General features: G+C 38.4%; 1 protein-coding gene across 2 annotated transcripts in view; it reads right to left on the bottom strand.

Annotated features, from left to right (window-relative positions):
• Positions 1-24677, bottom strand: part of PKNOX2 (PBX/knotted 1 homeobox 2) — a 275457-nt gene that overhangs the window by 144736 nt on the left and 106044 nt on the right. For both annotated transcript variants that reach the window (XM_063311480.1, XM_063311478.1), the window contains exon 4: positions 9834-10061. The gene's annotated coding sequence lies outside the window, so the exon portion shown is untranslated. The remainder of the gene's footprint in view (positions 1-9833; positions 10062-24677) is intronic.

Here is a 24677-nt window from a genome sequence, read left to right as displayed (position 1 = left end):
GTTTACACCAATGCTATTCACTGTATTTCTTTATGCTTTCTACCTTTACAAGCACCCTTTCTTCTACCACATCCATACATCCCTTCACCTATTGTCTTTTGTCCTTTAAACTTCTAACTTCTCTCTTTTTGAAGATCAACTCCATCCAACTACAACTTTATCATACCATAAATATCCATGCCACCCAAATCTCAACTCATGTCCTTCTAACTCCAAAAGCCTTCTATTGCTCAGTTATACCCACTCTTTCATCGAGACTAAGCAACAGGCTGCAAATTATACTTTCAAATCAGTTAGACTCAATCCTCCTCTTTCTTTTATATCTTGTAACACCTTATATTTAACTTGTGGGCCTTTTCCCTGCCACACAAATTTAAATATGTCCTTCTGCCATTGTTTAAATGGTGTATTGGTTGTCAAAACAAGTATTGTCTGAAACAAAAATAGCATTCTAGGTAAAACATTCATCTCAATCACAGAAATTCTCCCCAGCAATGACAATTGTATTTTCTCCCATCTTAACAAATCTTTTGTAACTTCATTCCATGTCTTAACATATTTTGAAATAGCTTACAATTCATATTTGTCATAGTAATACCCAAGCATTTTACTTTCTTCTCAATCTTACAACCTGTTTTATTCATCAGTTCTGTTTGATCTTGTAATTTCACATTTTTTGTTAATATCTTCATCTTCTGTTTATTAATCTTAAAGCCTGCTAGTGCACCACATTCTTTTAAGTTACCCATTAATATTTAAATTCCCTTTAAAGAATCTTCCAAAACCACCACCAAGTCATCCGCAAAAGCTCTTAACTTACAAGTCCCTTTTTAAATTTCTACTCCCACAATCTTCTCGTCTTGTCTTAAGTCTCTATTCAGTATTTCAAGAACCAAAATAAACAGATGACAGGACAATGGGCAGCCCTGTCTTGTTCCTTTTTGTATGTCACATCGTTTTCTTAGATCTCCATTAAAAATAATTTGTGCTTTCTGTGAAGTATAAATTGATTTTACCCATTCTATCAAATTCTCTCCAAAATTCATACCTTCCAAAACTTTAAATAAGATGATCCAATTCAAACTGTCAAAGGCTTTCTCTGCCTCTGAGAAAATCAACGCAGCTTGTTTTCCATTATGTTGTTTCAAATATTCCAAAATGTCCAACACAGTTCTAACATTGTACTTTAACTGTCTTTTAGGTAAGAACTCATTGATTCTCATGAATACATTCTTGCAAAATTATTTTCAATCTATCTGCTAAAATCATCGTTATAATCATTTATTTATTTATTTATTTATTATTCAAATTTGATTACCGCCCATCTCCCCCAAAAGAGGGACTTTTTTGTAATGATATAGGTCTGTAGTTATCTTGTTCCTCTTTAGGTATTGGTGCTACAGTATATTAGCTTCTTTCCAAGTCTCTGGCATCTTTCCTCCCTGTAAAATAGAATTCATTGTGTTTTGCAGAGGTTGTAAAAGTTCATCCCCAAAACATTTATAGTAAAAACCCATCTGGTCCAGGCACTTTTCCTGGTTTAATCTTTTTTTATAGCCTCAGAAACTTCCCTTATTGTTATAGGTCCATTCATAATTTGTCTTGGTTCCTCTGTAATCCTCCACAGATTTTGTTTTTTAAATATTCATCTATTTTTTCCAAAGAAATTTCATGTCTTTTATACACATTAGAGTAATATTGATGAAATGCTTTTTGCATAGCCACATTGTCTGTTAAGACAGCATCTTCCTCTTGAATTTTCAATATCATTTTCTTTTCTTTCTCTTTTCTTAATTTATATGCCAACTATGTCCCTGGTTTAGTTGCAAATTTATAATTTTTTTGCTTTACATAATTCATTTTTATTTCCATTTCTTTTACTGTTAGCACAGATAACTGTTGCTGTAAAAGCTTAATTTGTTGAGATATACTTATCTTCCCTGGAAATTTCTTTAATTCTTCTTCTTCTTCTTCTTCTTCTTTTATCTCATCCAAAATAGCTTGTGTTTTCTCTTGCCTCTTCTTTTTAAGTTTAGTATTACGTTTTATAAAATAACCTCTAATAAAAGCTTTACTTGCATCCCAAGCCATTCTTAAATCAGTGCCTTTGTTTAAATTATTTTCAAAAAATTCTTTTAATTTCTTTTTACCATCCTCCACTATTGCATATTTCTGTGACAAGATTTCATTCAGTCTCCATCTAATAGGATTTGATTTCCTTTTATAAACCAAACTCACAGGATTATGAACTGAAAAGGTCTTTGATAAAATCTCTACTTTAGAGACCTTAGTAACAAATTCTTTGAAATCCAGATCATGTCTATTCTTGAAAAAGATCCGTGTCTTTCTGAAAAAAGGGAATACTTTCTTGAATTACCATTTTTCTGTCTCCATATATCAACCAATCCTAAACTAACCATCAGATTAAAAAAAAATCGGTTCTTACAGTTTACTTATGAGAAGCAGCTGTCCAGAGTACAGTCTCTCCTTTATCTGGAGAAATTTTGGCATCCACTGTTTGCCCCGCAGGTGCCGATCTCTGTAATGTTGTCTCTACTTCTCAGAGACATCTAGTCTATCATAGACCTCACCAGAAGCTCCCAGCACACATTCATTCTTGACCCTACCTCTTATTGTTTTACCACATACAATTATTAAGCGCCCTATTATCACTGCATTCAGCTCACTTTTCTGTTTGTCCTGATATACCCAACTCTCATTTCCATATTACAAAGTGGGCGGAAACATGCTCTATTGCTTTGGACAAATATGTATTCCTTGCAACAGACACACTACTTTTCTACCTGCATTTGCATATATTTAAACTTTTCCATCCATTTTCTGTTCTTTAGCAAACATTCTACAAAGGTATACAAATTTATGCACTTGATCTAATTTTTCATGTATTACTTACAATTACTCAGTTCTTTTTCCCTGTCCTTGTTACATTAATTTTCAGATCCATAATCCTCCTTTAATCACATAGCTATTCAACATTAGCTGCAAATCATTTGTGTGCTCATCCAACAATATGGCATCATCTGTATGCATCTACCAAATTCTGCCAAAGTTCTCAGGAATGCCTAATGCCCCTGTAATTTTTGCACTTACTTTTGCTACCTATCTCTTTATATACAGGAATAATATATGGATTGGATTGGGTACTTTCAATTTTTGGGCACAGATGCTGTCTTGACACACAAATCACATTCACATTTTAACATTTCTCTAGTAATACCATCAACATCCATAGCCCTACCATATTTCAATATCGTTACAGCATTTATAACTTCCTTTCCACCATTTACTGCTTCTCTATTAACTAAAAGCTCTCTCCTCTTTCTGTGTCCTGTGTGTTTGGCAGGATATATTAAAAGAAATGCTTTGGTGTTAAAGCGGCTTTAAGAATCAAAATAGTATAAACAAGCAAAATAGCAGCAAGCTACAGATTTTGGTGTCAAAGTTAAGTTTCCTTAGTCAGCAGCTATCCATGGTCTCAGCTGTTCTCACTGTCTACAAAGTTTTGGAAGGATTAATTTAGAGTTGGGAAATGTTCGTAGAAATGGGTCCTGCAAAGAACAAATATACATATGGCTATGTTTTCTAGACATCTTACATCAAGCATGCAGTGAGTCCCTACTCTGATTCAAGTATTTAAGATCAACCTAGACCAAATGGCAAAATCATGTTTTTATGGACTCTGTATGGAAAAAAAAATGCAAAACTTTGGGTGGGAGGGAGGTCAACCAGTCTTGCTTTATCTGTGTAATTAAGAAACCTGTCTTTGTGAGCCTTTAAATTTTGGGAAACTAGGGTTTTCCCAGTTTTCCTGAAAAGAATTTGAAAGCTTTTCTGGAGCTATGTCAGTGGTCCTCAAAGTATGGGCATATTTGGAATTTTGAAAACAAGATGTAGGTGCAATCTTGGTGAATACATGTTGCTCAACAAGGGTTGAACTGTTGGGTTCTTGATGTTGGTTGCCTATGTCCATATGGTAGCTTGTCCTATCAGCCTTGATTGGGGTAGGCTGGTAGAAGAAGCTGAAATAGTCAGCAAACTCCACTCCCGCATGCACTGATTATGTTACCTGGCCTGGTAATGAAATGACTGCAAGAAGAAAAGAAAGTTCAGAGAGAACACCAAGAACCCACCAAATTACTGGTACCCTTCAAAAGTGTCTGCTAGCAGAGGGCTTGCCCATTCATACAATGGCTGCCATGGGTGCAAATATAATCAACTAGCATACCATCCCTTTCACCTCGGCTGATTTCTGCCCTTTCTCTGAGCAGGAGGGCACACTTCCAAACAAAACATTGAGCTGCAGCCATCTATCAAGATTATGAGGCCAATCTGGGGCCAAGAAGCATTCTTGGAAATAAAGATAATGCAGCATACTAGCTTCCTATCTTTTAGTTTAAAAAAATGTTGTAAAAGTCTGGTGGGCAGGATGCCTAGCAGGCATCACAGAAGATATCCTGTCAGCCATTTGAGGTAGGCAAGGTCAAGAAACATGGCAGGAATGCTCTTTAGGGCAGAATAAGTGATTCTGGAAAGCCTATCAGAGTTTCTCTCTACTCCGTCTTATATCAAACAAAATCAAGGCAGGGCTATTTTGAGTTTCTTTCTCTTGTTTCCCTTTTCCCAGGACTGAGCAATCTTCCCCACTCCGAAGACCACATCTACATTCCTTCACATATCCACATGCACACTGCTGCCCCTAGGAACCATGTTAGGGATCAAGGATTTAAGTTATTAGTTCCTTGTAATAAAATACACCATTACTTAGTACAAAAGCAGTATAGGAAATATTCTGTAACCAAGAAAGTAATATTACACTATTTGTTCAATAGCCACCAGCAAAGGTATGAGTTTCTAGGAAAAATAGACAAAGGAACAGAAACTTTTTCAGAGTTATTTTTCCATTTTTTTTAAATTCAGGAAGCATTCTTTGGCGAACATATCTAATGTATTAGCATTTCAACCAGATTAATTTTTTTTCCAGATTGTGAGGTTCAGTTTAGGATGCCAGAGAGGAATTAAATTCTTGGAACTCTTGGGTGGTTCAGACTATCACAAGCTGTTGACTTTTACATTCCTTTGAAAGTTGTGATGTTGTCCTCAGCCACCACCAAACCAAAATCAAAAATTTAAATGAATATGTGATTTGACAGAAACTGCTTCTCAAATTTTATAATGTGGATTACTGAAAGAAAACAGATGTGCTTATTTGGGCAGAACTAGATTGAAAAATACAGCTTGAACAGTAGGGCTATGCCTATATCAAAAGCGATAAGGAAGAACTGCTTCAAAATTTGCACGAGCACGGCACTTTTCTGGTGTTTATTAAAGCAGCTCAACTTTTTTCAGGTTTCTGCTTGAACAAAAGCAGACTGTTCTGCTGAACAAAAAATTTCAGGCCCTTTAAGGAATCAACTCATTAAAGTTAATGTAACTCTTGTAAAGAAGTCTGAAAAAAGGCAGGTTCCTTTGACAAATACCAGAGAGATGATGCCCTTGTGCAAAGTGGAAAAGCATTTCTTCCAAATCATTTTAGAAGCATGCACAATTTTATTAAATAGGATCAAAATACAATTTTTCATGCAGATTTTTCACAATCACAGACTTCTGCATAAATAAGAAAGAACAGTTTTAGGAGGGAAAACACAGAAAAGTAGCAACCCTATGAATCTGTCTAAGCTTATTTACTATGTTGCTAGACTACTGATTTTGAGAAATTTCTCAATGCCTTCTGGCCTATGAAGCTGCTGTAGGTATATGCAAAAGAAATCAAATTATATTTTCAGCTCAGATTCATGAGAGTCTCCCTCTTTCTCCATTAATACATCTTCCCACTAAATTGCCCAGGAACATGTGAATAGCCATGTAGCTTCTGCAAGTGTCTATTAAAGATGGGGAAAGAAAAGGATAAAGATGGGAATAGAAAAGGAATTCATAAATGGACTTTCTGAATACAAGTTCTCCTGCTGTCAGTCTAAAGGAAATAGTAGCTAATAACACTGGACATTTAGGAGGTAGAAAAACATGATATCATACGTAGAAGATGGTGCAGAAGAAAGTAGGGATTTTTTTTAAAGAATCCAAGATTACGCAATCAACATTTAGCTTTGCCCGGGTTCAGATCATTAGAAAACTTAACAATACACATTTGCCAAATAGTTAAGCAAAGAACATTTACTACAAAAGAAAGAACATGTATTTCAAATGCAGTTTTGAAAGAAGTGCTAACAGTGTAAGATATTTGTTTTCAAGATTAAGGAATAATTGCAGGGAGAATAAAGGAACATTGAGATATTGAGCAGTCAGCATAGATTAATTTACAAACAAAGCAATTTATTAATCAGCAAAAGCATCCTAAAATGTTCTGAAACAAGTTCTAAATTCTTTTTAAAGCACAATTGTAACAAAGCACCATCAATAACTTCACAAACATCTTAGCATTATTCGTCATAATCCTTCCCTCCCCTATTTTCCCCCTAACTGCTTCCATAAAAGGTTCTGTTCATTTCTCATCTGTTAGACAATATATTTCAAATCTGTTCTGCCATTATTGTTTGGAGAATTTACTTGTATTTTGTTTGTTTTATTTAATTTAATAAATTATTAAATGTGTTAATTTTAATTTATAGGCCCCCTGACTCCCAAATGACGCTTGGCAGCTTACAACTAGAAACCTGTGTGTGTGTGTGTGTGTATATATATATATATATACACACACACACACGCAGAGAGAGAGAGAGAGAGAGAGAGAGAGAATTATTCAAAACAACACCCAAACAAATCTATATAAAATAAAACAAAGTTAAACAGGTGCATAAGCAATAAGAACCACTTATTATTAGCAATGGCCATCATTCAGAAACAACAACCCCCTTCTTCAGGGTTCCACCTTGAACAAAGTTTGCCAATATGTAAATATATCTCAATTTAATACTTAACAATTTTAAAAAATGGACTGTCACCCTAAGCTCCATCTACAGCTTTCTCTTCCCAAGCCACACTAATCAAACCAAGCCTATTAGATTAAAGTCACATGAGAATTCAAGATTGTATTTTGAGCAATCTTCCAATCCTGTTTGATATTGGACGGGCCAATCACATGCAGGTGCTAAGCCCAGATATTTTTTTCTCCCACTGTTACAATAGTAGCTTATCAAATGCTTGTGCAGTGCAAACCAGGACTTTGTTTAGTAGCTGGCAGATGGCTTTGATGCAGTGGGCTCTTTCTCAACAGCATGGAGGGAGGGGAGGTGAATGTTAGAAAAAATCAGCTAGGAAAATTAAACCTAGCTTAAAGGCAAGTGATTGTACAGAAGAGTCTCCAAATGATTTCCCAGACCATTTAAAAAAAGATCTGTCTGCCCTTGAGCTAAGGAAAGTAGACAAGAGCATATGGGCCTTACATTAACATTTTACTAATTATGTTTTTCCTTTGAGTATTTTTGTATGTCTGTGATTTGCAGCACAATTTTTTTCCCAGATAACCATAGAACATGGTTTTTATATATCAAATATCCTGCTGGGAGGTAGCAACTTGAAGGGCATTGATATCTTAAAAGTAATATTCTGCTGCTGCTAGTTTTGCCTTACATTTGTTCCATGTATGGGAAATATTTGCTGGAAAAATGCATGTTTTAAATTTCTTACGTATAAAGATCTATATGCTGCCTTTCTATCAAAAGATATTCTAGGTGTCTAACAATAATGATTAGAAACATTCCATTAATAACAACCAATTAAAAGCTTCATAGCAATTAAAGCTACCAATATATGTGGAAATGAAGAACATCAGGGAATTTTGTTTGTTCCATATACTTGAAGTATGCTTTGAATTCCACATTTCTTTATATTTTGCAAAGATATTCTCAGTCCAGAAACATGCATGTTAAGGAAAAATGAGTATAAAATACATATATGGGGGAATTTGTATAGGGAAACAATACATTTTCTTGCCGGTTTTTTTTTAATTGGTTGATCTAGAAATGTGATGGAACTTACAATTAAGTATTGGTAAAACTGAAAAGAATTAGATCTTGACCTGTATGCTCCATATTGATATATAGTATTGTTGTATGTCTGTATTTAAAGGGATGCATGAGTCCACATGCTCTGTGTCTAAAAATAATTAAACACCCACCCACACAAATGGTTCATTTGAGTGCAACGGTGTAAAATTGAACAGATATTCCCAAAATATAAAATGTTCCATGTTCTCTATATAAGTCCAGATCCTTAATTAGAATATTCTTAACTGCAGAGATTAAAATGGTTTTTAGCTCAGTTAACAAGACAATATATAAAGCAGGGTAAAGATTCAGTAGATTTCACAAACATTGTCTATGATGAAAGCTACAGGTAAACAGGTGAGCTTGAAAAGACACAAACACACATCCAGTGCACACACAGAAACCCGCAAATGTATATATTGCAGCCTGATTTGATACAGCAAAAAGATGAAGTTCCAAAGCACTCATTCTATGAACAATAGCATTCATTTCATGCCATTCATCCACTCCCCAATTTGGGAGAGGTGTGAAAAGAAAGCTCAAATCCATATAATATGTAATACTTAGGGATATTCTGGTTGATCAGGAATGATTGTTACGTTGATAGGCCAGAATTCTCAATTGGGTCAAGGCGTTATAGACCCCAAACTTCCTTTCTTACAAATGCTGACCATGGAGCCACTGATGGGAGAAACAGCTCTAGTTATTCCTTCTTGCCTGTTCAGATATATGAGTGAAAATGTTCATCTGAACTTCTCTGCCAAGATCACAGAATGTACTGCAAAGAATAGTAGTAAATTATACACACCATGAAGTCAAGCTGCAAGGGATGAGAGGCAAAACCTAGTTTTCTTACCCAGTAGGCATATTCTCATACCAACAAATATCAAAGAATATTACAGCTAAGCCTTCCTTCATGAACCAGTCCCAAGGAGAGGAGTATAAAGCAGATGGCCTTGTAATTCTTTCAAGCAGGGACATGTCACAACCTTTCAACAATGAACAAGAGAGAAACCTTTTTGTTTTAGCTCTTTCAATGCCTTCTAACCAGATTTTGTGTCACTTTTTTGAATCAACAGAACGAATCTGATAGATAATTACAACACAATTACCACTCCAGAATTTGTGAATTGACTAACTCTTTCACAATAATATGGTTGTTTTTTGTTTTTTTTTAGCAGCAACAATGTCAAAATAACATATCTAGCCTGCAGTCAAAGGAGAAGATCCCACTGTTGGTTAAAAGGATGTACAGGTAGTCCTCGTTTAGCAACTGCCTTGTTTAGTGACTATTCACATTTACAACGGTGATGAAAAAGTAACTTTATGAGTCACATTTATGACCTTCACAGGTCTGTAAAGCAAAGGAAAGCTGAAGTATGATAGTAAAATCATGAAGTTTTGCTTAGTGACCACTTTACTTAATGACCAAGTTGCTGGTCCAGTTGTGATTGCTAAACAAGGACTACCTGTAGCAGATTGCTTTATGAAGATCAAACCATGCCTATTTAACCTAACATTAGGTACTTTGCCTGGCAGAGGCTATATAAAATCTTAGAGTCTTTCCCTGTTCTTTCTTAGGGTTTTACATGTGCACTATTACTGTTATTATTCTCCCATTAATTCTTCAACAATTATATCAGACAGAAAATTAATAAAATATTCAGTGGGCAGTTACCATGGATTTTTCAAGAAACAGCATCTTCAGAGACAACTGACAGTAATTGGCAAAATAAATGTAATTGATTAAATATATAATACATTGATCTGAAATAATTATTGGATAGAAAATCAATTGAAAATTCATACCTAGAAATTACTTTTTAATGGATTGTTCTGCAATTGGCAAGAGGTAGTAAGCTCAGTCCCTCAGTTGTGGTCTGTCCAGATTCTGTTCACTGTGTCCACCAATGGCATAGATTAAAATGTGGAGAATGGTCCATCAAGCTTCAAGGCTTTACAGTTTCAGCATGGACTGCAGATAGTTTGGAGACAGAATAAGAATTCAAATCAATCTTCATCAGTGGAAGGAGTGACCTGAAAGGTAGCAATTCAAGGTTTACCCATATAAGCATTAAAAATATAGCTACAGAATAGAAAAATAGGTATATACTTGTGGCAAAAGATTGAGACACAGTGAACTAAAGCACAGATGGGAACACATGATCTTCCAAATGTTGCTGAACTGCAGTCCCCATCAATCTTCATTACTGAACATGACTACAGCATTGCCATCTATCTCCACAGGTAACACAGTTCTGAAGCTTGGAAGTTAAACATCCAAGTGAAAAGTCTTGGAAAGGACTAGTCCTATTATTAGGATGAGTAAAGGTGATTCCTGAGGACATAGAAGGATGTGTGTCATGCAACTTTGCTGCCCTTAATCTAGCCACTGCTGTAGAGAACACTTTCCTTTTTCTCAAAATGAAGTAAATGATTTTTTTTAATGGATTAGAGGAAGTTTAGCAATTCTTCTTTGCCTTTGGCCAGAACCAGAAGTATCTCTTGGTGATGGTGATGGGGGAAGGAAACATGCAAGATGAATATTTGAATAAACTTGAATTCACTGAGAAAAACTTTCAATAATATAAAGTTGATACATTTGATAAATAAATAAATAAATAAAGTATCTATAAAAAAGAGGTTACATGAATCCAACTTGTATGGAAAGTCCATGGTATTAGCCCATGGATATTCTTTTGAACATTTTCAACAGTTTGCAAACATTGTTTTCATACCAATTGTTAGAACCACAGAAATCTTTTTCAGGACAAAATTGCAATTGACTTTTGAATGGTGTGCAGAAACCATACCGAAACAAGCTGATGCAGCTGGAACAAACCATAATTTTTATTATAATCTGAAGGCCACCTTTAGAGAAATTCTCAAAATTCCATCCAAGGCTTTTGAGGCAAAGGGTTGCATGTCGCTGAGACACCCATTTGTGCACATTTTCTTCACGCCCACAGATTCAGGAGATGTTGACAACATTGATTGTTTTCAGTGGTGAATGCCTTGGCCAAAATGGCATCTCTGATGGAGCAATTCATCTTTAAGTTCACCTCCCTTGACTGCATTTCCCCAATTTTTCTTTCACAATTATTCACCCTGACTGGTTCCTTACAATATCCCATAAGGTAAGGAGAAGGCAGTACAAGCTCATTTGTAAGGGTTCAAGACCATCAGGAGGTTCATAACAAAGCCAAAGTTTAAAAATTGCACTGGGAATATGGAAATTATCTTGTCTCACCACAATTGCAGCCCTGACTTAGTTTAATTAAAACCAGGTTAAACACACAAACACACACACACACAGAGAATAACTACTCTACTGCATAAATAAAGCTTTTATCATTGAGTTTTTAATTTACTGAAAGAACCTTCCAGCTCAGTTGGATATTATTTATTCATATTGAAAGAAAGAAAGAAAGAAAGAAAGAAAGAAAGAAAGAAAGAAAGAAAGAAAGAAAGAAAATAATATTATATATATATATATATATATATATATATATATATATATATATATATATAAGCTAATCCCCCATAATCTCGAGTTGCACCTAAAACACAGTTTCTTGCAAGTGACCTTTTCCAGAAAGGCTGTTTCTATGGCAACAGCATTGTTCAGTTCAGTTAGAAGAAAAATACTGCATGAGAGGAAAAAAAACCTAATTTTGCTGCATTTGATGTCACATTTAATATGGACAACTTGCCAGTGATAACTAAATCTCCTCATACTGGTGTTTTTCAGAAAAATTTTGAATGGAAAACCAATGGCCCAGCACAGAAAGCATTGATCTCCACCGAAATGCACATATGAGTACGTACAGTATTTTGTGTTTTACAGAGTGGCTATTATTATTCCTATACAACTGACCTCTTGCATAAGACAGCCCATTAAAAAAAAACCTCAAGCAGTAATTACTATGGTAAGTTGATAACTTCTGGTTCAGCTATTGCAGACCTCTGAGAACAACGTCAGAGAATGTATAAATACACAGAGTTTTCCGGTATAACGTACTAACTATAACATCCAAAGGCCATCCAAAATAGTTCTCCAGTTTCTACTGCTGTGTTGAAAAACTGTTGTTTTAACTGTTCTCATTCACTTTCAATTTGCAGCCATTCTGGCTTCCTAGGTTTCAGTGAAACCCTAAGGGGAAACCCATGGAGTTTTTCTGGAAGGGGAAGTGCAGGCGCCTACAAGGACTTGAGAAGATTGAATAACAATAACAGTAACAGTCCTCTCCATCATTCCAGGAAGAAAATAAGCTCAGAAACATATCCAACAGAAATCCAAAATAACTTCTTAAGCATCCTGAAAATAAGGTAGGATTCTTTAATAGGGAAGAAATTAGGGAATTAGAAACAGATTTCAGTACTTCTAGTCCTCCAGAAATTTGATGTTTCTCTTCTATCAGTTCTATATTTATGCTTGGAAGCATTTTTTTTCTAAGTAGGAGCAATGTTCTTTTGCATTGGTACCCATTTGCTCATGTTCATGCTTTACAGAGATTAATAGAGAATCAAAATAGAAATAGACTAGGGGAGGCCCCCAAAGTCCCAGATGTTACCAATATTTTGCAGAATTTTCTGCTCAAGCTCAATCTCTCTGCCAAAATATTCCTGTTACTTCAGCCATCGTTTTGACTCTTTTGATTTTTTTTCCCCTCCCTTTTGCTGTCCGAATTACACCGGCACTTTCCTCTTTGGAAGCTCTTTGACTTTCACCTGTTCTTGTCCCCCTGTTCTATCCTTGTTCCTTTGGCCCCATTTTCTGTTTTATCTCCATCCTTCCAGCTGTGATTGGCATTAAAGCATTTCATACAAAATAAACTTCCATCCAAAAGTTGAGTCAGAAGTTGGGAAACACTGGAGGCAAAAAAGTAGCAATCAGGAAGCAAATACCTTCCTGAGCAATCATCAGAAGGTATTTGTTAGGGGATACTGGTGGTGATAGGGAAAAGCACCCCAGGCTTGTGCAATCACCCACACGCTAAAGCCAAACACTGCTGTGGATCATCACAGATCCATCAAGTTCAAATGCTTATCTCTATGAATGTTTAAGAAACAGACAAGAGCAGGGCTGGCTCTACCTCTAGGCAATGTGAAGCAGTTACTTTTAGGCCGTGAGATAGCAGCAAGAGGTTGGAGGAGAGATTTGTGTGTTGTGTGACCCATCTTGCATGTTCTGAGCTAGAGCATTTTTCTCAACCTTAGCTATTTTAAGAAGTGTGGACTTCAACTCCCAAAATTCCTCAGCCAGCCATGGGGAAGTCCACATATCTTAAAAGGGCAAAGGTTGAGAAACACTTCTATAGAGTGATGGAGGATCCTTACTCATCAGCAGTACTGAAGAAAGATTCAGCCACCAGCCCATGCTGCTTTAGAACACAGAATAGGAAAGATCCTGTATCTTTCTTCTCATTCCACCTCTTCAGCTCTAATATAATATTTTGGCACATCGTATAAGAACCAGAAACTGAAAATAAAGGATCTTTTAGGATAATAACCTACCTTGCCAGGATGCCTCTTCTTGGCTGAATATCTGGGGAAATCAGGATTTTACACCTGGCAAAATGCATCCCCAGTCCATGCAATTCTGAGCCCTTTTTAAAAAAAATAATGCAGCACTAAGGTGGCTACGTAATATGGTCTTGTTCAAGCAGAAAGCTTATAATAAACAAATGAAACATTATGTATACTTTTTTCTTTCTTTCTTTGGCCCCCCTGGGAAGAAGAAAGAAGCTGGACCTAAACACGCAGTGATGATTAAGTCAACAGCATCACTTAAGTTATTGAGATGGGATGGTGGAATGCCTGACTTACAAAAGAAGCTTCTTCAAAATGGAAGAACCTATATACTACTCAAGCTCTCATTGTGTTTGTCTTCTTGTCTGTCGGAACCCTCAAGTTCGCCCAAATGGTGCATTATACTGCAACAGTTTTTGAATCAAGGTATCTAAGATCTGCTAATTTAAAGAATGTATAAAAAATCCAGGACCCATTACTCCTGTGGAATTGAAATTTCCATGATGTTCAGACCAGTTTTATTCGCAAAGTTGTGCCCGTCGCAGCATCTCTGTGGTCACGTGATTGTGATTTTCAATGCTCCCTGCCAGCTACCCTAAAGCAAAGTCAGTGGGAAAGCCAGCAGGAAGTTGGAAGTCGCTCCTGTTCCCACTGCTTTTTTGCCTGCCCGTGGTCATTCTGTTTATCTGTTTGACATTAAGTCCAGTCGTGTCCGACTCTAGGGGGCGGTGCTCATCTCCGTTTCAAAGCCGAAGAGCCGGCGTTTGTCCGTAGACACTTCCGTGGTCATGTGGCCGGTATGACTACACGGAACGCCGTTACCTGCCCGCCGAAGTGGTACCTATTAATCTACTCACATTTGCATGTTTTCAAACTGCTAGGTTGGCAGGAGCTGGGACTAGGTAAGTAAATATTGAAATATTGAAGTTTGTTTGCCACTACAATTATTGTTCTATTTATGATATATATTCTTAGATGACCATGGGACTGTCAAGCATTGGGGTAAAAAAGGATATGGTCAGCGTAAAATTTAATGTTTATTCTGGTCACATCAGACTGCACCACCTTTCTCTCAAAGGATGACCCAACAGTTCACAGGGTTGTCTAGTATTATTCAAATTCAAGCTACAGTGACTCAAATCCTCCTTGTCCTGTTATTGTAAGGAACCTGGGTGAGCAGCTGGGAAAAGTCATCATACCTCAATGGCTTCTAAACAGATCAAGACAAACCACATCACAGCCACACCAACTGAGCAGGTTGTGTCTAAATGCTTACAAAGTGTTGTCTTGAGCCACAGGAGGAAGCCAAGCATCAGCTTACTGCCACCACCACTCAAAACCTAGAAGTGGGAAAAATCTGACTCACCAAAAAGTAACATTTGTCTTCATACTGTGCAGCTGGAAAAACTACTACTCTATTTCTGTGATTAAAGCCATCATGTACAGGATGTGTTGTAGCCCTGATATGTATGAGGACTTTCTCTACTACAAATAGTTATTTACTTGAAGAAACAATTAATATTTTGATGCTCTTACAAGGCAAAGTGGCAATAACCATCCAGATGCGCATAACTTTTTTTTGGCTTCACATTAACTTTTTGGCATGGTGTCTGATTGCAATTGGAATATTTTGGTACCACAATAGGAGCTTCATCCAACCAAGATCCTACCTTCTTGTATGCAAGATCATCAATATGACTCAATATGATACTATTCCTACCCACACAGCCTCTCTGAAATATTCCCTTTTCAATACTTGGGGCATCCAGCAGCATGTCATATCACTGGACTTGGTTCACCAAACACTTTCCAATGGTCTTCACTCAGAGGTTTGTCCTTGGACAGCAGGGGTTTTAGATACCCCTCCCACCTGATAGTTCGAAAAGATTGAAAACCTATCTCCATGACAGCCTTGTTGCCAATTTATTTATTTATTTTTAAAAACTAATTGTTTTTCCCCCCTCTAGGCAGAAGTAAGGAACTTGTTAGAGCCCTGAGAGACTCATCAGAAACTACATCATGAGCAGTAGGAAATGTGGCTCATTTGCATACTTTAGCGGCATGTAATCAACATAATTTGGATATCATTTTCATCACGAAGAGAAAAGATGACTCACTGTAGCTAGTGGACACTTTGCAATTATTCTGCAGAAATGATGCAACCTAGATGAATGCCTGAAGAATCTGAACAACATGGGCTTGAAAAAGCACAAGAGTAAGCACACACTTGCCCCACAGGCACAGGAATTGTTTATATTATATGCTTCAGCATTTTTCCATAACATTTTCTTCTACAGCCTTAGGAATGTAATAGGACCAAATGGTTCTTTTTGAGACAAACATATGACCTCTGAATATATCAGTGTGAATACATCAGGATTGTACTACTGGTCTTGCCCTTGCTCTATTTGCATAAACTCACTGCAGAATCCATTGTCTTGGAAGGTATTGATCATGCATAGGTCCTTGTGCAAACAGATTACATGGAGATCACAGTATGGAATCCAGTCATGATGCTTGCTACACAATCAATTGCCTACTTAGGGTTCATGTAAGCCCTTGGCCTTTTCCCTAAAGTAGGATCATCTATAATTACTGGGCCCCAAGACCACTTATAAGGTGTTCCAGCACCCATTCTGGATAAGCTATGTTCCTATCATGTTGTTAGTTCTACCTTTTGGTATAGAGTCAGTATTTTACAATAACTAATTAGCATGCCGGTTACTCAGAAAATTGAAAACCTAATGTTACTTGCACCTTATGAATGAGTTGATTATAGACGTAGATTTTGTATATATGATTATAATGAAATATGGTCATCCTTTACTGAAACTGGTGTACACCTTTACATATACTGTATATTTATATGAGAAGTCCTCACATATACTTTTTTTTTCCTCCTTTTTTTCAGTTTTACCTAACTGAGGAAATAAAGCTTTTTTAAAAAGGCACACATCAACAGAACATAAGGCAGGGCAACTTCAAAAAAACATACTGAGCACAGCAGATCAATTGCTGCTTCATGGTAGAGCTTTGCACTGTCGAAGGTGCCATGTTCAACCTCAATACCTCCTCTAGAGTTGCTGCTGAGCTTCCACCACATATTTGTAGTTCTATTCTCAGCAGAGGGTGTGAAAGGAAGCTGGGTTGGAGAGGGGGCTGCAAGAAAACAGCCTCATCCTACTTAGTCTCCAGCACAAACAAGGTCAACCAAGTGTTGTCACCTGTTGAGGCAGGCTGTACCCTCATCCCAGGGTTATTATCTTAAAGACAACCAACAGCACAAGAACATAATATTCCTTCCACTCAAGAAACTCATCACCCTCTGTGAAATCATTTAGTTAAGTAAGACATACTTCCTAGGAGTGCCATTGAATTTGAAATCTGATCTTTAAGGTCTTAAGGAGCTGTTTCCCCACTCCTTACGTTGCGCTGATACATTAAAAAATGCAGCATTTAGATAAAGACCTCTAACTGATTTTGTGTGATCTATAACTCTTTGGTTATTGCAACTAAATTTGTAATCTAGTATTTAAAATATTAATATTTCTGCAGAGGTTTAATATATCCTAATCATAAATAGGCAGCATTTTATTGGGCTGAGACACAATTTAATAACAACCTGAGTTTGTTTGAAACAGATTGAAGGAGCCATTTACCCACACCATGTGTTGTGCTGACTTGTTAAAAAATACACAGTTTAGATAAAGAACTCGGAAGGAATTCAAGTGCAAAAGTTAGTGGCCAATGATTACCACTTCATGGTAGGACAAATGTTTTGCTCACAGAAGGGTTTGAGGCTGGATGGCTCCAGTCACAGCATGGTATATATCTGGGAAATATATCTGCTTAAAATCTTAGAGAGCTGTTATCAGCCTGATTAATTAAGAAATGCTGAGGTACATAGATCCATGATCTACAATGCAGCTTTCATTAGCATAAACTACCTGCATGACGTACTGGAAAAGTTCTAAAATGTTTTCTAGTTCAAGGAAGAGGGTTGGATCAGATGTACTTCAGGTTTCCCACCAGCTCTAATCTTCAAAGAATGCTGTAGGATCATGCAAATAAATTACCCCAGGGAGCTCTTTGTCTCCCTTTCCTTCCCAGTTTGCCTAAGGAAGAGCTCTGGGCACCTTTGAAAAAGTCCATGTGTCCTCCCGGTACTGGAGATTTTTCATGAGGGTTGTGCAAAGCCTTGGAGCAGCATGCTGTTTCAATTGCAGGCTTGCTCTGCCATGGCCCCTTCTTGTCTATTCTGCAAAGCCTCAAAGGGGCCGAAACGTATCAAAGGCTTGGCGTGGCCAAGTCGCATCAAAGCAGCCCCTTCAAGGGCCTTTGACGGTCTACTGCCTAATGTTTATGCATGTGCAGAAGCACCAGAGCAAAGGAAAGGAGGGGGGCCTTGATTGCAGTTGCAGGCAGTGAGCCATCTTGCTTCCTCAAAATAATGTATTGCACAAATCGAATCCTTCCTTTGAACCAATTCAGGATAGCTGCACTTTGGACGCTCCTGGTTTTCACAGAAGCAATGAATGTGCTCCACCTTCTGACCCACTGAAACAATACTTCCCAACCCAGAAGAATACTTAAAACAAGATTCTACCTTCTAGATCTGCCTTCCATGAAAGCCTTCTGGGGGAGCAGTCCACCAATAAGCCTTTTGCACTTTTAAAGAGAACTCTTGGCCTTCTTTTGCTCTCTTTTCTTTTCCCCAACAGCTTATTTCAATAAGCTTTGATTTCCTAAGTGATAGCTGGCATCCAACTGGGAACTGGAGTTGAAAAATCCCTGAAAACCAAGATATCAAACCCTGGTTTCAGCAAGTTCACTCAGATTACCGTTTCTTTCAGATGTCATGGGAAACTGCATTGTAAGAAGTCAAGAAATACTGTCTTAATGCATGAGAGAGAGAGAGGAAAAGAGACAATATAGGTAAAATAATCATTTCCACTCCAACAAACTGGTACAAACATTGCAATAACTCAATCATACCACTGGGTATCTCTTGACCAACATTATGCAGTCTAAGATAAATAGACATGCTTTGGCATATCCACAGAAGATGAAGTTTCAATTAAATCTACTGAGACTCCCATGAATGCTCTAATATACAAATTCTGAAATTCAAAAATAGGATGCAGCTATTTATGTCTCCAAAACAAGCACAGAATAAAGAAATGTCTTAATGGTCATTATTACTTTGCCACTCACTCAGCAATTTTGAAGGTGGGAAAGCAGCTGCCAGCCAAACAGCTACAGTGAAACTGTTGTTACTGTACAAGTGAACAGTGCTCTGGTTGGGCAATAACTCTCGCGTGAGTTTTCCATGAGGGTTTTACAGTAAATCACTGCATTTGCTTCTGGGCCTTGTAATGGCTTTTTAAAACAACTTTCCTTAATTTAATGTTCTCAAGATGCATATGACTTCAACTCCCACAATTCCAAGTAAGAATGTCCCATTCCTCAGCATGACAATGCTCCCAGAGGTAGCTGGAGTGCATTGGTCAATGAGAGAAGAGCAGCTGGTGTGGTAAACTGGACAAGATGCTACAAAGAGTCACATACAGCCCATGGGCTACCTGGAGCCTCTCCCTGAAATAGAGAACTGAGTTTAATAACCTTTAGAACACAAGACTGTCCAGTCTAAGATATCTAGCTGCTCAAGATATTTTGCGGGAATTAGTATATATTAATCCACAGCACTTCCTAACTAAGCATGATGTATAGTCTGGACTGGAAGAGATAGGTCTGCATGGAATGACAACAGTCAGTAAATATAGATTATTCACTGCAAAGGAACTAGCTTAACTCAGCTCCATACATGCAGATCCCAGTTCAAAACAAGCTTCTATATGTTTCTTGGTGGTGAACAACAGTAGGAAAGTTTGGGATGGTCTGCTTTTTTAAAAATCCCAATATGTTCCTTCACCTCATTCCATTATTGCAACAATTCAAAGAGGATGCTTAAGGTGACCAGCCCAGGCCAAGGTGACTGAGTGAGCTTCAAGGCTGAGAAGGGCTTCCCTACTCCTATATCCTATACCATTTAGCTGCCTTACCTAAACTTGCACCCTCTAGGTAAATAGGGACAACAATTCCCAACTAACAGAACCAAGGTGTTTTTTTTATTATTGTATGGCATAGCAGTTTGGTCTTTATGCTGCTTTTTTTTTTCTTGCTGGGAAATCCTTGTGAGGTCCAGCAGCCAGATGTGTAGACTATTTAGCCGTGGCAAGTCATGTTACCTGGGGTGGACGAGGAGGCTAGTCTACATTGCACTGAGCTGGGCTGAGGGAAAGTGACTGGCCCAAGGTCACCCAGCCAGCTTTCATGCCTAAGGCGGGACTAGAACTCACAGAATCCTGGTTTCTAGTCCAGCAAAGGCTGAACATCTCACTGCCAGCCACTGGCCACCTTCCTAAGCTTATGGAAGTGACATATGGCTTCTGGGCTTGGGTTGCTTGAGTGAAAACTGGGAACCCCCTAAACGGCTGAGAAGTTATCTTCTTGAAATTTGTGGGAATTATATGGATATATGTATATTTTGTTTAATCAATATGAAGATGCAGGGCTGAGCACAATTAAGTGACTTGTGCATGGCTGCCAATTTCATTTTTAATGCTGTGATTCTTCCCTCCCCCTCCCTAATCCTAAATCCCCATCTTTTCATCCCACCAAAATCTCTCCCTCTAGGGTGGCAACTCAGTGCGACATGGACAGCTCCCCTCCCCCCCTGTATCTTAAGAGTTAAGAAGAAATTCAAAATATACACCCCCCTAGACCTTGCTAACCCAGTGCTCTGGGAGGCGCATACCCATCGGCTGAGCTAACTCTCCAACTCAGCCTGAGGAGAGAAATTGTTCTGCAAAAGTAGCCCATTGGCTGGTTGCTATGGAGACCGACATACCACAGTTCTGACCCTTGAGAGGTTTAGCACTTGGCGCAGCAAGGCTGCCAGCAGCTGGACTGCAGCTGTTGCTGGGTAAGCTTCAGCCCGTTTGTAAGGGAGAAATCCCTCCTGCCACAAACAACTGAGCCTGTGCTGCCAGCGAAAGACAGCCTGCCTTTGATTGAGATGAATTAATATTTGTTTAGGGCTGGCGCTGTTGTCACAGTGCAAAACAAGATGCACAAGGCCGCGCATCGATCCTGCGTTTGAGACCTTAGCAAACAGAGGGGTAGCTGTCTGAAAGGTGGTCTTGAACTGGGCAGGTGTGAAGATTGGCTCTAAGTTGATCCATTTATTATAGGTGGCCTTGATAGGTAGGATCCAGCTCTGAACCCAAAAGACGATCTGTTGCATGCAGACACAGACACATGCACGGTAATGCACAACAGCTGAGTTCCTAGGCAGTACATCTCTTTTCAGCATGTGCAAACTAGTAAATCAGAAAAGCAAAGACATTTGGCATCCAAGGCCCCAGCCCTAAATAGGAACCCCTTTCTGCAAACTATCACCTCAACTAATGCACCGGCTAATGCTCTTGAGGCGGTAGCTAGTGGTGGTGGTAGGAAGCAGCGATGATAGCAGGGGAGAGAACAGCCTCTCTGTTTTATTTCAGGCAGACCTTGATTAAATTTAATGATTCCGATTTCAGAAAGACCACCTATAAAAATCCTATCGAAGTAGAAAATTGTTCCACCTTGGACATTGTGAAGTCATTTAGGGAAGGAGGAAAATGATTAACATGTTCTGCACTTAGCCGTTTGCTGTCATCCCATAATCCTTTGCCCTCCCCAAGTGTTCTTACACATCCCTGGCCAAAGAGGCTTTGGGTATAAATAGCTAAGCAGCAGGGTTGTGATCAAGCTAATCCACCCTGGAATTTTACATACATAAAGTAAATGCAAGGAGATAGGTGATGTGTCTGTGTGTGTGTACACAGTCCCTGTATCTGTGATCATCAGTCAGCAACTGCAGGGGGTCCAGAATGCCCTTTGCTTTCTTGCTTTTGTTTTCTGGCCTCTTTATTTATTCCTATATATAAAACTTTCCAGTTTTGCTAACTGGATCGTTGATTCTTCTATCACAACTCTTATTTACTCCCCTTTCCCCTGAATAAAATGGGTCAAGGCAAAGAGCAAGTTTTTGCTGGCTCAGTTTTTCACAGATGGGCATTTAGGAGCAGCACTTTCGCTTGTGCGTTTCATCAACACAAAGCTTCTCTTACAAATCTCCCCAAAAAAGCATTCCTGTCTTGCATTGGGGCTTCGTGGATTACCTATGCAGAGTGTTGCTGAAGAATAGCCTGGTGTTCCTGACTCACCCGTCCCTCATCTTTTAGGAGGGGGAAAAAAATGAAATAAACCTGGCACAGAGCTGTTTAAGGAATCCTGCCAAGGAACCAACTGTCGATAGTCTTGTAAATAAATCAGTTAAATTAGCAACACCTGCATGGAGCTTGCCCTGAAGAGGATATTCAAGGTTCATCATGCTTTGACTGTGTTGCAAAATAGCCCCAGTTTATTTGGATGCTGAGGTTCCCACAAATAGATTGGGCTTCATAATGACTCTTCCCAATTTTGCAGCAAGAAGGTGCAGTACGTGGATATGTCAGCACCACCACCATAATAATCTAGAGCAGGGAATGGGATCCACATCGTAGTTACTGACTATGATTTTGCCATTTGCATGACTCAGTTCCCACTACTGCAGTGGTGGGGAATGCAGTTCTTTACAGTGATCTTCTCTTGCCTTTCCCACACTTCTGGTTTTAAGGTACAGGGCTAGGGAAAAGGCTCATAAATCTGCCAGGCAGACCCTATATCAACAACAACAGTTTCTAGCACCAGACATCAAACCCTAGGAAAACTTGGGAATAAACACAAGAGTTCCTGATCCTAAATAGAAGCAGCAGATTAGATCAGCTACCAACTCATATTTCCTGCTTTACATTTTTTTTGTTCTGAATCTCTGGGAGTCCATACTTCTATCATCCATGAAGAACTTATAAACACAAATTCATTTAGTCTGCATTTTGCCCTGAATATTATACAACTGGGAAACAAAAGCAGGCTGAGTATATTCCAGGTTTGGAGGGAACTTCTGCAGCTTGAGGGACAATTAGGGTGGAATTTGGGCACATCCAATCTGTGTTGCTCTGTGAAGGGACTAATTGTCTACAGCAGATGTGCTGTTTCTGGGCTACAGTGATGATAAGGACTGTCTTGTTGGATCAGCCTCTTTCTCAGTCCAGCCTACCTCCCAGAGTTGTTGTTACAGGGATAGGAAATTGGAGGAGGGAATGTTATGCACACTGCCTGAGGTCCTAGGGGGAAGACAGGATTCAGAGCTAACAAACAAATAAATACGTTTCGCCCACTGGCCAACCAGGTTCTGAGAAGCTTAGAAGGATCTTAAAAAGCAATCACTCTCACTTCCTGCTTAGAATAAAGATCCAGCCAAAATAGAGGGAAAGTACAATGGCTCCAAGAGAATAGCAGGCACCAAGTTAAAAGAAAACAAGCAACTCTTCCAACTGTTAGAAGCCCAGAATTGAAGGCTTCCAAGCTGGAGCCCTCAGAGCCCCACCCAAGCTTCTATTGCATGTCATTAACAGGTCCTTGCAAAATCCTACTTGGCAAGGCCTTCTCATGAACAGTCTTAAGTATATAAACAGGAATGAAGAGTGCCCCCTCATGTTAGACAGGAGTCTAGCTTCCTTTGCTGAATTAGAAGTGGAACTTTCCACGTCCTGAGGATACAGATCCAAGGATCTCCCCAGCAAGAGATTAGGTTCCGCTTGGTCACTACCAACAATCTCAGGTACATGATGCTCCTCACTTACCTACACAACGGACATCCTGTGGCTGTGAAATGGGGGTTTCATAGCCCCTTTGTTGCTAATAATGGCTAACAGAAATCTGTCTCATTTTCTTTAGAGGTAGTGATCATTGTTATAGCTCATGGCTGTGAATTCTACCCAGATTTTAAATAAGGATATAAAAAATTATTAACTGAAGGCGTTTTGGTTCATGTAAGTGGACTCTGCCATAGCACAGACAGCAGGAGCAAATGGTTTCCTTCAGCACGCGGCATTCTTTATTGCAGAAATGTATGAAAAACAACATTTATTTTTGAAAGTTCCATATAAAACAGCATATGTCTGGAAAGTTGGATAGCAAAAAGCAAGTGCGTTAAGAGCAGCTGAGTACAAAAACTGTATCTTACAGGTGGCAAAATAAACTGAGTACAGAAACACATACAAAACTGTGAGAATATCTGAACGATCATCCACAACAAATGGACTTGAGTGAATTTCTAAAGACCCAATTTGCTGTTGTGACAAAATAGAATAACGTAGGAGCACCTATCCCCTAAAAAGATAAGATGAACTTTTTGGTTAAAAAAACAGAAGATGCTTCAGAAAAACAAAACAATACAAAAACCTCCAAGGAAAAGTGCCTGATTAGAATCACCACTGTCTACTTCAGAAGAGATCTCCATTCCATTGTTTGTCTCATGAAATGCCAACTTCAGAACTGAATTGCCTCCCAAATCATTCCTGATGAACATTACCTCAAAAACGCTGTTGCCAGGAAATGATGCTGATTTTAAGCATTATTATTTTATGATCAACTATAATACAAGGAGTAAGTCCTGTATTCTCTCTGAATCTGTTAAATCAAAGAGTCGCCTTGTACTGAGCGGAACTAAGGCCTGTGTTTGTTGCATAAACCAAGTGTTTTTGTTTCCAAATAGAGTTCATCATTATGAAAAGTGAAAGAAAAGCAGAAACTGCATTGCCTTTCACCAGACAAAACTGTACGATCATATCACCCACACTGTTTTAACTGGACCTGTTTTTTTCAGTCTTTGGCAATAAAAACAAGCCAATAAAATGAATGTGAAAATGTATTCATTAGGGATTTATAATGCTCGTTACAACTGCCTGTGTAGGAAACCATGACTGAGATCCAGAGAAGTAAGGGAAAATGCAAATTGTAGCACATGAGATGGGAGAGAGAGGGTTATTTCTCTAATCGACCAATCCAATGGCAGTCCAATTATCTGTGGCCAGCCCAATGGGTTAAAATTATACCATTCATTCTTGGACACAGTGTGGAGTCTAAAAAGTGTTTCATTTTAATAAAAATGAGATCTGGACACTGCAGAAA

This window comes from Candoia aspera, chromosome 9, assembly GCF_035149785.1.
Source record: "Candoia aspera isolate rCanAsp1 chromosome 9, rCanAsp1.hap2, whole genome shotgun sequence".
Classification (NCBI taxonomy): domain Eukaryota; kingdom Metazoa; phylum Chordata; class Lepidosauria; order Squamata; family Boidae; genus Candoia; species Candoia aspera.
The sequence above is the reverse complement of the archived record's forward strand: the minus strand, read 5'-3'. Positions and strand labels throughout refer to the sequence as shown.